Source organism: Berghia stephanieae, unplaced genomic scaffold (assembly GCF_034508935.2).
Source record: "Berghia stephanieae isolate SIO BIC M18660-M18661 unplaced genomic scaffold, UCSD_Bste_1.3 scaffold1264, whole genome shotgun sequence".
Classification (NCBI taxonomy): Eukaryota; Metazoa; Mollusca; class Gastropoda; order Nudibranchia; family Aeolidiidae; genus Berghia; species Berghia stephanieae.
In genome coordinates this window covers 1-13,569 of record NW_027622251.1, presented here as the reverse complement: position 1 = coordinate 13,569, position 13,569 = coordinate 1, and the positions used below count along the sequence as shown (strand labels likewise).

General features: G+C 38.7%; 1 long non-coding RNA gene across 5 annotated transcripts; it reads right to left on the bottom strand.

Moving 5' to 3' along the window:
- Nucleotides 1–191: 191 nt before the first annotated feature.
- On the bottom strand, nt 192–12,157 carry LOC144961026 (uncharacterized). 5 transcript variants are annotated; one of them, XR_013643032.1, is made up of 6 exons: nt 12,049–12,154; nt 9,783–9,816; nt 9,327–9,390; nt 8,259–8,431; nt 1,648–1,756; nt 193–395 (listed from the first exon to the last, which is right to left on the bottom strand). It is a non-coding gene; the product is annotated as an uncharacterized LOC144961026 (long non-coding RNA). The 5 variants fall into 5 exon arrangements; XR_013643029.1 differs by lacking the exon at nt 9,783–9,816 and having other exon boundaries at nt 192–395; nt 12,049–12,157; XR_013643031.1 differs by lacking the exon at nt 9,327–9,390 and having other exon boundaries at nt 12,049–12,153.
- Between the last annotated feature and the right edge of the window lie 1,412 nt (nt 12,158–13,569).

Below are 13,569 nucleotides of genomic sequence, written 5' to 3'. Positions count from 1 at the left end.
TTTTTTCTCTTTCATGATAGGTGCTAGAATTTTAGAGTTACTTAAACCACGAAAAAAAAAAAAAAAAAAAAAAATGCAACACAAACCAGAGGCACCCATTTCCCATTTTTTAAAAAGGGAGAGAGAGAGGGAGAGATCGAAGTATCAAAGCATTCAAACATGCTTTCTCTCTTTTTTGAATTGTTCACCATGATTTGCTATCATTTGTACCTTTTCCTCAGGAGGTAGTTCCTCTCTGTATTTTCTCCTGGATCTGGTAAGCTTCAGCTTTTACAGGGTCAGACATGAGCTTAGTCCAATATTAACCATTTGCCTCCTTGGTAAGTGACTGGACGGAAGACTGCAATCAACCTCACCACAATTCAATTTCATACGGACTGTCCGTCTGGGGAGGTCTGAAAAAGTTAAAACAATTATTCCCTCCTCTAATCATAATCAAAATTGTATAAAACGTAATACACACACACACAGAGAGAGAGAGAGAGAGAGAGAGAGAGGAGAGAGAGAGAGAGAGAGAGAGAGAGAGAGAGAGAGAGAGAGAGAGAGAGAGAGAGAGAGAGAGAGAGAGAAGAGAGAGAGAGAGAGAGAGAGAGAGAGAGAGAGAGAGAGAGAAGAGAGAGAGAGAGAGGAGAGAGAGAGAAAAGAGAGAGAAGCTAGACGATATCTTCATGTCTTAGTCTTATGATGTTGTGGCAGAAGGGCATAATTTAAAAAATCTTAAATTAATCGTAAATAACAAAAAAAAAGAAAAAGAAAGAAAGACAAGTAATAATAATATGAACATGCTCCAATTATTGTCGTATACACTGACGTTGGTAAATAATCATCCGATGATTTCTGGTTGATTTGTCAGCTGACTAAGAAATTATAGATCTAGATAATTCTGTGTACCACTGGAACAAACTGAGTGACACTTTACGATGAATAATCATGTTTTTTTGTTTGTTTGTTGCTTTAGGTCTCTTCCAACACAATTGAGGTTATATGAGAGACCGCTGAAACAAAAAACAAGCAATCTAACACTAACAAAAATAGTACAAATGTAAATCAAAATCATAACCTAAAGATATCATAAGCTAAATTATAAATAACCAAGAACAAACAGGCAGAAGATTTACAGAAAAAAAAATATCCCCTGTCAAAAATACAATCACAAAGCAAAGAAGCAGGATAGGCTAGTAAAGAGAAGAAGAAACGACATCACTATCGGATCGTACACCCATGTGAACATCATAGGTATACGATTCAAGGGTGATGCTCCCATCCAACCACCCGCAATAATAATCATGTTTTAAAACTATGCCAAGTTGTTAATTACCTTGTAAAATGTATTAGCAGAATTAAAAACCTCATGGCTGAAAAATGTATGAGACTGGTAGTACACACCTCTAACAGAACTGAAATCCCCTGCTCTTTTGGTCTCCGAAAATCAATTTTCAATTATATCCATGGCTTAGCACAATATCGTCCACTATGGGAGGTCGAAATAAATAAATTTTAAAAACCCACCCAGAGACAGCCTGTCAATAGCTCCCAAGCCAACAAGCAACTTAAAACAAGATGTAGGACTGGATATGACATAAGGAGCTCATATACTTTTTTTTATTCGACATAAACAATGCCAGTTTGCCAAAGTAGCCTACTCACTTCATAGCTCCGTACTTGAAAGGGAATGATCTATAGCCACTGAAAGACATCTTAGCCAAATGGTCAGAGTATTTCTTCTTCAAAAAGCTTGAAATGGCACCTTACACTGCTGAAAAAGTAAAAAACAAAAACACAAAATCAAGTGAAGGAAAGATCCAAGATTGTGGTATCCCTGTAAGTAGACACTTCCCCTGCTCTTGGTTGCCATATCATGGAGGTCGATTTGACTATCAAATAGAGGAAGATAAAAAATTGAAAATAACACATAACATACAGGCCTGTAAATGGTTGGTGAAAAAGTTGTCAGAACTCTTCGCTCCTGTTTGTTTGTGTTCAATGTTTACGCTAATTCATTTGTTTATTTGGATTAATTCTCATAAAAGAAGAAGAAGAAGAAGAAGAAGAAGAGAGAGGTCTCGAAGAATATATATTTAGAAGAAAAATAATTATTTCGCATTATTTCTTTTCCGTCCCACATCCGGACTGAACCAATAAAATATAGAGAAAAAGATATGAGAACTGGAGAAAGGCATGTGTGTCGGTAGCAAAATAGAGAGAAACCTTCCGGTCTGATTCGACACACTTCTGTGCGTGCGTTATTTACTGACTAGGTGTGTGTTCGACGACTCGCGTTAACTTCCTTTGCGACAAAGATAACCTGTGCTTCGTGACACTCTCTCGCAGTAGCCAGGCAGTGAATACATCCACGTCTAGTGGAGTGTGTAGGTGACATGATAATATTATAGCTAACCGATAGACGTTTTGTTTTGTCTTTGATGCGACAAATAAAGTTGTTGTTTTTTTTAAGTCGACATTTGAAACGGAATAAAAATATTAGCACTTATAGAGCAAAATAAAACTATCGGAAATCCGACAATAGACGGAAGATTTACAGGCCTGAACATAATATGAAGCTAATGTTACATGATTGAAGACATAAGAAACATAATTTGCCATAACTTTTATCCATATTTCACTGAAACAATTGCAAATAATAATCCTCTATGATTTAACATATTTGAGCCAAAATGTAAATGAGTCCACTCCGCTTAATCTCACGCTCCGCTTATACACCACACATACCAGTAAAAAATGTTTCACTCTCTCTCTCTCTATATATAATTGCTGTTTACGCTGATTCTTTCGTTTATTTGGATTAATTATTATAGAAGAAGAGGAGGAGGTGGTGCGGTCGTGTGAGAGCATTTGAAGAAGAATATATATTTCGAAGAAAAATAATTATTTCGCATTATTATTTTTCCATTTCACATCCAGACTGAACCAATAAATCACAGGGAAAAAGAAATAAGACACGGAGTAATGCATGTGTGTCAGTAGCAAAATAGAGAGAAACCTTCCGCAGGCCTGTCAATGGGTGGTGAAAAAATCGTCTGAACTTTTCGAGGATACGAAAATAGACCAACTAAACCAAAAAAGTGGATTAACAACGCAACCCAGATATGACACAAATGCCATCCCTGGTGCCTCAATTTTCCTCACATAGCAAGAGTTGGTGACTTGTTCTTCAAGCCACGACCATTTAAATTTATGCTTAACACATTTTTCTAAGGTAAGTAAGTCCGATCTGCGATCTAAAAATACTTCAGGCATAATGAATAGGAAGAATAATTTAATTAATAAATAACTGAAAAACTACGGTCGTGCGAGAATAGAGGAAAAGAAGATCGGTCGTATGCCAAACGAGTGAAAACTTCCGATAGAAGTATTCATTCGAAGAAAAATATCTATTTCGCATACATATTGTTCTGGTTCACTTTCAACCGGATAGAGATAATGAACTGAACTGAAAAAAAGAAGAATGGAACGAGGTGTGTGTGTCAGTTGCAAAATAGAAAGAAACGGCCTGGTCCCCAACACACTATGTGCGTTAGTTGATTACTGACTACGAATTGTGATCGACGATTCGCGAACGCGAGCGACAGACACTAGCTAGTTACAGAGATGCCAACTTTAAATTTGGCTCACAGGAGTTTCAGCCACAACTCGTAGGAATTTCAACGCCGAAAGAGGAATTTCCGCTCACAAAAAAAAAAAAGGAATTGGAACGATATTTGGCATTGTGCTTACATATTGTATAGTTCTAAATAGATAACTGATTAGAATTACAGTGTATATTATGATACATAAACACATTGCAAATTACAATCCCAAAGTTTCCTTATTTCAAATGAAGTAAAGCGCCAAAACCTAACGGTAGAGATTGTAGTACTGGTGGTAGTGAGGATGATGTGGTGTTGGTGGTTGTAGTAATAGTGGTAGAGATGATGAAGATGTGATAGTGGCTGATGTTGTAGTTGTAGTGGTAGTGATGATGATATGGTGGTGGTGGTGGTTGAGGTAGTAGTTGTAGTGATGATGATATGGTGGTGGTGCTGGTTGAAGTAGTAGTTGTAGTGATGATGTGGTGGTGGTATAGTGGTTGTAGTAGTTGTGGTCGTGATGATAATGATGTGGTGGTGGTTGTAGTAGTGGTGGTAGTGATGTTGATGTGGTGGTGGTGGTGGTTGTAGTACAAATGGTAGTGATGATGATGTGGTAGTGGTGGTTGTAGTAGTAATGGTAATTATGATGTGGGTTGTAGTAGTAGTCGTGGTAGTGATGATAATGTGGTGGTGGTGGTTGTAGTAGTACTGGTCGTGATGATGATGTGGTGCTGGTGGTTGTAGTAGTAGTGGTAGTGATGATGATATTGTAGTGGTTGTTGTTGTAGTAGTGGTGGTAGTGATGAAGATGAGGCGATGGTAGTAGTTGTAGTAGTATTGGTAGTGATGATGATGTGGTGGTGGTTGTTGTAGTGGTGGTAGTGATGATGATGTGGTGGTGGTTGTAGTAGTATTAGTGGTAGTGATGATGATGTTGTGGTGGTGGTTGTAGTAGTATTAGTGGTAGTGATGATGTGGTGGTGGTGGTGGTGGTTGTAGTAGTAGTGGTAGTGATGATGTGGTTGTGGTGGTTGTAGTAGTAGTGGTAGTGATGATGTGGTGGTTGTAGTAGTAGTGGTAGTGATGATGTGGTTGTGGTGGTTGTAGTAGTAGTGGTAGTGATGATGTGGTGGTGGTGGTGGTTGTAGTAGTAGTGGTAGTGATGATGTGGTGGTGGTGGTTGTAGTAGTAGTGGTAGTGATGATGATATTGTAGTGGTTGTTGTTGTAGTAGTATAGTAGTAGCATTAGCAGTAGTAGTAGTAGTAGTGATGATGATGATGATGATGATGTGGTGGTTGTAGTAGCAGTGGTAGTGATGATGATGATGTGGTGGTGGTGGTTGTAGTTGTAGTAATGAAGATGAGGTGATGGTAGTAGTTGTAGTAGTATTGGTAGTGATGATGATGTGGTGGTGATGGTGGTTGTAGTAGTGGTGGTAGTGATGATGATGTGGTGGTGGTTGTGGTAGTGATGATGATGTGGTGGTGGTTGTAGTTGTGGTGGTAGTGATGATGTGGTGGTGGTTGTAGTAGTATATTAGTGGTAGTGATGATGATGTAGTGGTGGTGTAGTAGTGGTGGTAGTGATGATGATGTGTGGTGGTTGTAGTAGTGGTGGTAGTGATGATGATGTGGTGGTGGTTGTAGTAGTATTAGTGGTAGTGATGATGAGTGGTGTGGTGGTTGTAGTAGTATTAGTTGTAGTGATGATGTGGTGGTGGTGGTGGTGGTTGTAGTAGTAGTAGTGGTAGTGATGATGTGGTTGTGGTGGTTGTAGTAGTAGTGGTAGTGATGATGTGGTGGTGGTTGTTGTAGTAGTGGTAGTGATGATGTGGTTGTGGTGGTTGTAGTAGTAGTGGTAGTGATGATGTGGTGGTGGTGGTGGTTGTAGTAGTAGGTAGTGATGATGTGGTTGTGGTGGTTGTAGTAGTAGTGGTAGTGATGGTTGCAGTAGTAGTGGTAGTGATGCTGATGTGGTGGTGGTGGTTGTAGTAGTACTGGTCGTGATGATGATGTGGTGCTGGTGGTTGTAGTTGTAGTGGTAGTGATGATGATATTGTAGGTGGTTGTTAGTATAGTAGTAGCATTAGCATGTAGTAGTAGTAGTAGTGATGATGATGATGATGATGTGGTGGTTGTAGTAGCAGTGGTAGTGTATGATGATGATGTGGTGGTGGTGGTTGTAGTTGTAGTAATGAAGATGAGGTGATGGTAGTAGTTGTAGTAGTATTGGTAGGGATGATGATGTGGTGGTGATGGTGGTTGTAGTAGTGGTGGTAGTGATGATGATGTGGTGGTGGTTGTAGTAGTATTAGTGGTAGTGATGATGATGTTGTGGTGGTGGTTGTAGTAGTGGTGGTAGTGATGATGATGTGGTGGTGTTGTAGTAGTGGTGGTAGTGATGATGATGTGGTGGTGGTTGTAGTAGTGGTGGTAGTGATGATGATGTGGTGGTGGTTGTAGTAGTATTAGTGGTAGTGATGATGATGTGGTGGTGGTTGTAGTAGTATTAGTGGTAGTGATGATGTGGTGGTGGTGGTGGTGGTTGTAGTAGTAGTGATGATGTGGTGGTGGTGGTGGTGGTTGTAGTAGTAGTGATGATGTGGTGGTGGTTGTAGTAGTAGTGGTAGTGATGATGTGAAGCTGGTGGTTGTAGTAGTAGTGGTAGTGATGATGATGTGGTGGTGGTTGCAGTAGTAGTGGTGGTGATGATGGTTGTAATACTAGTGGTAATGATGATGATGTGGTGGTTGGAAGGGAGGGGGGTATCCTTGGAACAAATTGACCTCACCGGAATTTGACGGAAGTTGCCCGGAGCCCGGAATTTTTTGCTCCAGACCGGAGTTTTGGCATCACTGTAGTTACATGCAGGTAGACACACAAGTATGTGGGAAGACAGTAGACAGTGAACAAGTACACGTCCGGGTAGTGTGGAGGTGGTGATAATTATTGACAAGATGGGGTGCTGTCTGGTTTGTTTTGTCTTTAACGAGATAAGTATAGACCTGTAAATGAGCTCTATAAAAATTGACTGAAACTCTTCGTATCGTTTCAGAAAAATCCAAAGAATCGAGATGAATAGTAAACAGCAAGCTCATTTGAGCAAAACAATGGCAGAAAACTAATTTACGTGGGAATTAATTAGGCCACTTACAACTGTTTCTCATAATCAAGTACCCACATCAGTGAAGAAACGGTCAACCAGTTTGTTTACAACGTGAGGCAATCGAGATGAGCTTGTAGCAATAATAAAACTTTCGATTTGAAGGTGTCTTCATAACCCACTTCCGGCTTTTGCATTAAACTTTTAGGCTCTACCAAGTATATGTGGTCAATTTTGACTTAGATGAAACAGTGAAATTTAACTCGTCGTATCGTATCAGAAAAATCCAAAGAATCGAGATGAATAGTAAACAGCAAGCTCATTTGAGCAAAACAATGGCAGAAAACTAATTTACGTGGGAATTAATTAGGCCACTTACAATTGTTTCTCATAATTAAGTACCCAAATCAGTGAAGAAACTGTCAACCAGTTTGTTTACAACGTGAGGCAATCGAGATGAGCTTGTAGCAATAATAAAACTTTCGATTTGAAGGTGTCTTCATAACGCACTTCCGGCTTTCGCAATAAACTTTCTCATACTTTTAGGCTCTACGAAGTAAATGTGGTCAACTTTGGCTTAGACGAAACAGTGAAATTTATCGCTTGGCGGCTCAGTTAAAATTGGCTACCATCGGGAACATGACAGGGTTTTAAAGTGAAAAGATAATTTCACAAAGGCTGTGTGAAAATACACTGGGGTGTGCTCAGACACGGCAATTCTAAGAAGCCTTGGCAATATATCCATTGTAAATATAAACGCCATTGAGCAATGCGTAGCACTGTGGAACATTCCTAACTACCTCACGTCATTCTACTACGATTCATGAATTCCTTCTTTCTTTCCTTTTAAAAAATATATGAATTTGACGAATTGACTGATTTCAGTTAATTGACTGAGAATTTACAGATCTAAATGTTTTTAATACTCTCGTCGAGAGCTGGTTCTGTCTTTTGATGTTGCGAATATATATATATATTTTTTAAATGTCAGAATTTATAGAGCAAAATCGTACTGTCGGAATGCCGACATTTGTTGGAAGATTTACAGGCCTGCTTCCGGTCCAAGAAGCTCCGACACACTTCTGTGCGTGCATTATTTACTGACTAGGTCTGTGTTTGACGACTCGCGCGAACTTCGCAACCGTCTCTCGCTGGTTGTGGCACAGTAGCCAGGCAGTGAATACATCCACGTCTAGAGGAGCGTGTAGGTGACATGATAATATTATAGCTAACTGATAGACAGCCTAGTTTTGTTTTGTTTTTGATGCGACAAAGAACAATTTTTTTCTCCTAAAGTCAGCATTTGAAAGGGAATAAAATCAGATTTTTTCGAGGAACGAAATAAAAGTCATTTATTTTCTTTTTTTTATTGGTTCTGTTCTTTGACGTTACGAATTATATTTTTACAATTAATTGTATTTTAAAATATTAGCACTTATAGAGCAAAATCGTACTGTCGGAAACCCGACAAAAGTCGGAAGATTTACAGGTCTGACTTAAGTCTAAAAGAGAATAATACTTTTATCTCTCATAACTGCGGTAACATAAGAATCATTTCATTTACCAAATCTGTGGGATCTGAAAACTTCACTCAGGTTACAATAAAAATTGCTTCCAAATGCAGTCTGTCATCCATGTTGAATACACATCACCGGTTTACCAGGACTTTGTCGCAGTTGCGGACTGTGAGAATTAACAGACCATATATAGATTGACCACTGTGCCAATTGACGCCACCTTTAAGAAAAAATAAAAAAGCAGTAAATGTCATAACAATAGTAAATAATTCATTAAAAAAAAATAAAAACTTAAACTCGCTGTGTGTAATTTAAAAAAAATCAAACAATAAGATTTAACCCATTAAAGGCGAGATTCATTCTTACTAACACCAGATCTTAGTCTTAACTCACTAAATCCTAGCCCTCTACTCTCCCAAGAGATTTTTCATACTTTTTAAAATCGCTGTGATTATCCCCAGACACCTGGGGATAATGCAAATTCGTTATCCCTCCCCTGACACCTGTCTGAGGATGACGAAAATTCATTATCCCCAGACACATATTTGAAACTCCGCTCTTTTAAACAATTATCCACATTCCAGAATATGGAATGATTCCAAATGCACATAGAAATAAGGAAAGTTAATAAAATATCTATAAAAACAAAATTAACCAACAATAAATCAGTTGTTACTACATATACACAATATGCGTCTACTTCGAATTGGGTGTCATGGCCGAATGGTTTAGTCGTCTGCCCTGGAAGTTTTACCAGAATCGGCGTTGTGGGTTCAAATCCTGGTTCCGCCACTTTTTAAAAAATTCCGTCTTCTTTTTACAGAACGTTGAAAGGGATAAATGTCCCATCCATCCTCACCCCACTTTTTTAAAAAAAAAACTCTCTCTTGGTTCCTTTCTAGTTTCTAGCAAATTGTCATATTCGTCCCCACTCCGATCTGAAAAAGTGTCTAAAAAGAATAATTAATTAAAAAGCAAACAGAAATATTCAGAGAGCGACCAAATGGTCAGACAGAGGAGAAAAAAACTTTTTTAAAAAAATAAAAACAATATTAAGAAATTCATGCTCAGAAACGGAACAAAAGGCAAAACAAAAGGGAGAAAAGAATACTCACTCAAAAAAAAAAAAAAAAGGGGGTGGGGGACATTTATCCCTTGCAACGTCCGGTAAAAAGGTGTCTGGGGATAACGAATTTTCAATGGGAATAATGACAGCCTTTAATTCTTTAATGAATACTGGGGATGTAGGAGCTTTCCGAAAATAATTTTCCTATTGTCTTAAACGTCTGTTGTACATTAATATTTGTTTAAGATTTATCTAGGCATGAATAAAATTCTGGATGTGAATCGGTTTTCTTTTTTTACTTTTTATTTTTATGTCTATTGTAACCCTATTTTTGCGATGACAAAAAACAAACAAACCGAACTGATCAAAGCAGCTCTCACTGGTTGAAAATGTTATTGCGATACCAAGCATTGTGCCAAGAATGGTGCTATAAGTTTCTGTGGTAACCAGTCACTTCATAAAACTAAAACAAATTAGCACTGGCACCAGTGTCAGTGACCAGTACCTTATCACTATCACCATCCATCATAATTTGGAATCTGGAAAAGGAATGAACCGTTTTAGTATCATGAATCATATCAGTGTTCTATGCAAAACGAACTATTTTCTACTTAAAATATCAAGACTATCTAAATCTAATACTATGTGTTGAAATATGACACTATCCAACATCACACCAATCCAAACATCTCCAACTCCAAACCCCACTCGTTGTAACCAAATGAAAATGAATGTCACACATTCCCACCGTTCAGTCCGCCACAGTGAAAGCAAGTGACATTTTTCAAAGACCCATCAACCCTTGGATGACTTAAACAAAGAGCAACAACAACAATATAAATAATATATCATATTAACCTCAGCGGCAGTACAAGAAAAATTATGCCAGGGTTGTGAGATTATTTTTATAGAACATGCCACACTAGTTATGGGAAAAAAGATAAAATATAGATATCGCTTTATTTCTGCAAAAATGCATATAATAAAAGAAAAAAATCCTCATTGTTTGTCACGCGGTCGTAATAATTTGACCTTGGCTCACCATATAATAATACTGTATAATTATCTGTCATTTAGGTAAAATTAAGTGATTTAGCAAAACACTCCCAAAATACCAAATATCAAACCCAGTAAAACTATTATTTTTTATTGCCAAACTGGTAATTCTGCATTGACGCATGCGCACCTTAACCCGCCAAAAAAAGTTGTCTCACTTGTGCCTAGCTGAGGTGCCTCCCTCAGCTGGCTTTTTGCCCCACTATAGCTCGCCTATGTTGGAAAAAGCTCACATTCTCTCTCCGTACTCAGGTGTAAAACGTGGCGCTCAGAAATTTTCCCCATGATTGTAATGACTTTCATAAATTAACTATTGTGACAACAATGTTTATTTGACAGACAAAAGTAAAAATTAATAATAATATATTAATAATAATTAGAAAAAAAATGATAGAATGATAATAATAAGAACAATAATATATAAAAAAATCAATAAATAAGCTTTAAAATATAAAGGAAAATACTTTTTAAATAATAAAATAGTGGGGAAAAAAAATAGTATTGAAAAAATAAGGTTCCCCGTTGGGCTTTGAACCCAAAAACTTCCAATTAAGAGTCAAGCAGCTCAACCACTATGCTCCTCTCAGCATACGAGGCTTTCGTGTCATTAAGATTCCATCCAACAAGGAGCTCACACGACATTCTGTCTATTATTTGTTTAGACAATTTCTATGCGGATGAAGGGTTTACATTCAAATTGTTCATTGTTCTGATCATTTAATCCCTAGCCTAAGCATTTTAATGAGTTCCTGCCTTCAGACAACCATTTAGCCCTACGACCACCATGCTGATAAATTCACACGACAGAAGTCGTTGAGAGTAGCTAATTCTCAAAATGCGCATGCGCGACTCGGGTGTCGAATAACTCTGTTAATATTAAGGACGTAATATTAATATTACTGGGGATAATCACAGCCTCTTAAAATGGGCTTGACGAACCTGTCTAGTCTAAGACAGCTTTATTTTCATTCAACCCAACCAATTTTAAGGTAATAGTAATACCGCAAACTCGGGGACCCAAATAATTCTGGGGGTTTGGGAGGGGGAAAACTTTTTTTAAAAAAAGTCTAGTAGGGGTTTTGGGAGGGGGAAAACTTTTTTTTTTAAAGTCTAGTAGGGGTTTTGGGAGGGGAGAGACTTTAAAAAAAAAAAAAGTCTCCCCCCCCCCCCTTCCAACAAAACAAACCCCCAAAAAATTTTTAAGAAAAAGTTTCCCCCCTCCCAAAACCCCAAAATTATTTGGGTCTCCGAGTTTGCGGTAGTACCGATTTTAAAACATTGCCACTATGAAAGGTGCGATTGCGGTTTCCTTTTTTTTTTTTTTGCCCCCGACACTTCGACTTCGACTTTGAATTTTGAACTTGAACGTGAAAACAAGATTCGGTTCCGCCGACTCAGCGGCTGCCCTGTTTTAAACACTTTTAATGGGGAATTCAATCCAATAACATCTCAAAGAACTCAGCTTTTTCCATAGATTCGAGCATTTATTCTTCTCTCTTTACTACCTATACACAAATGGAGCTATTCCTTTCGCTATGTGATGTGTGGTTATAGTTTGAAAATAGACACTTGTAAACAAACTAAAAATCCCATTCACATTGGTTACGGCTACGGCGAAAGCAAAAGTATTCCGACTAAAATAATGGTGCCAATCAACTAGAGGATGCATTAAACAAGATATAAACAACAACAACAAAATAATACATCAAGCTCACCATTGTTCAGGAGAACAAACTCGGCGTCCGAGCAGGGGTAATTAATTTTTTCCCCTGACTCGTATTTGATGCCTACTAAGTTCGCCATCTTGAGATTGAAAAGGGCGGGCAGATATTAGTGTTGGGTTATTTGATCGCTTTTACTCGATCGACGACCGAGCGCCAAGCCACGAGTCAGTGCTCGATCTCAATGCCGGAAGAGCGAGTTAGTAAAACGATCACTCGATCGTAAAACGATCAAGCGGGTTGTGAGCTTGAGACGATCTTGACACGTGAGACGAGCTTGAGACGATCAGGATTCGAGCGAGCGGAGGGGTAACGAGTGTTTCGAATCATTTCAAATTCAAACGATCACAGTTTGCCATCCGATACCAATCGCCAATGTTTGCACACGGTAGTCTGTGGTTCTTCCACAGCCCTCACTCCTTGTCAGATGTTAGTGTGTCTGGGTGGCAGTGGCAGGGAAATTCGTATAGGTGTATCACGCGTGTGTGACAAGACTTCATTAAACCTACTAAAGTTTGACTATCACACACACACACACATACACACACACACACACACACACTAAGGCTATTTCTATGACACACACGCATCCCTCTATCAATGAACACTCCTACAGTAGTGCGGCTATGTGGTCTAGTCATGACGTAACTATAGGTAGTACTCTAGTCGACCATGGCTCTCGTGCATTATAATGGTCTAGTGGTATGACACCCGCTTTGGGATCGGAAAGTCCTGGGTTCGAGCCTCGCGCTCGGTGCATAGTTGAGTCTTTGGACAAGGCTCTTTACTCACATTCTCTCACCGTACTCAGGTGTAAAATGAGTACCTGGCCGTTAACAGCGTTGTCTTTGTCTGAAAAATTGTAATATCGCCTAACAGGCGGCATGTCCCGTCCTACATATTAAATGTTGCTGTTGACCGGGGACCCCTTTACAAAGCGCTTTGATCACATTTAGTGGATATTGTAAAGCTCAATTTTTTAAAGTAAAACATTAGCTTTGAATATGGAATGTTTCAATTTTAGATGCCTGTGTATTCTTTGTTAGTTCCCATCATCATCATCATCATCATCATCATCATCATCATCATCATCAGGGGCAGCGGTACGGTCTTTGGTTGGCACCCGAAAGGTACCGAGTTCGATCACCCGCCGCTGAGTGGTCTTGAGCAAGTCACCTTGCCCTAACTAAATTTGCGGCGCTGCACTGCGGCTATCGCTTGGGTTATTCCAGTCTTCCCTTAGAATAGACCCGAAAGACGAATCTCCCCTATGGGATGAATAAAGGGAATTATGTTTAATTTATTTATCATCACCATCATATCAGCGGGATCATCATCATCACCACCACCACCACCACCCTAATAATAATGGATAAAATAAATATCAACACATTTCAATGTAATAATCAATCTAAAATCAATCAGTGCTCCTAAAAGACCCTTTGATTTCTTTGTCTAATTCGTTCCATACTTTTGGAGTCCCGACAAAGAAAGATTTTCAGCTAACTATAGTTT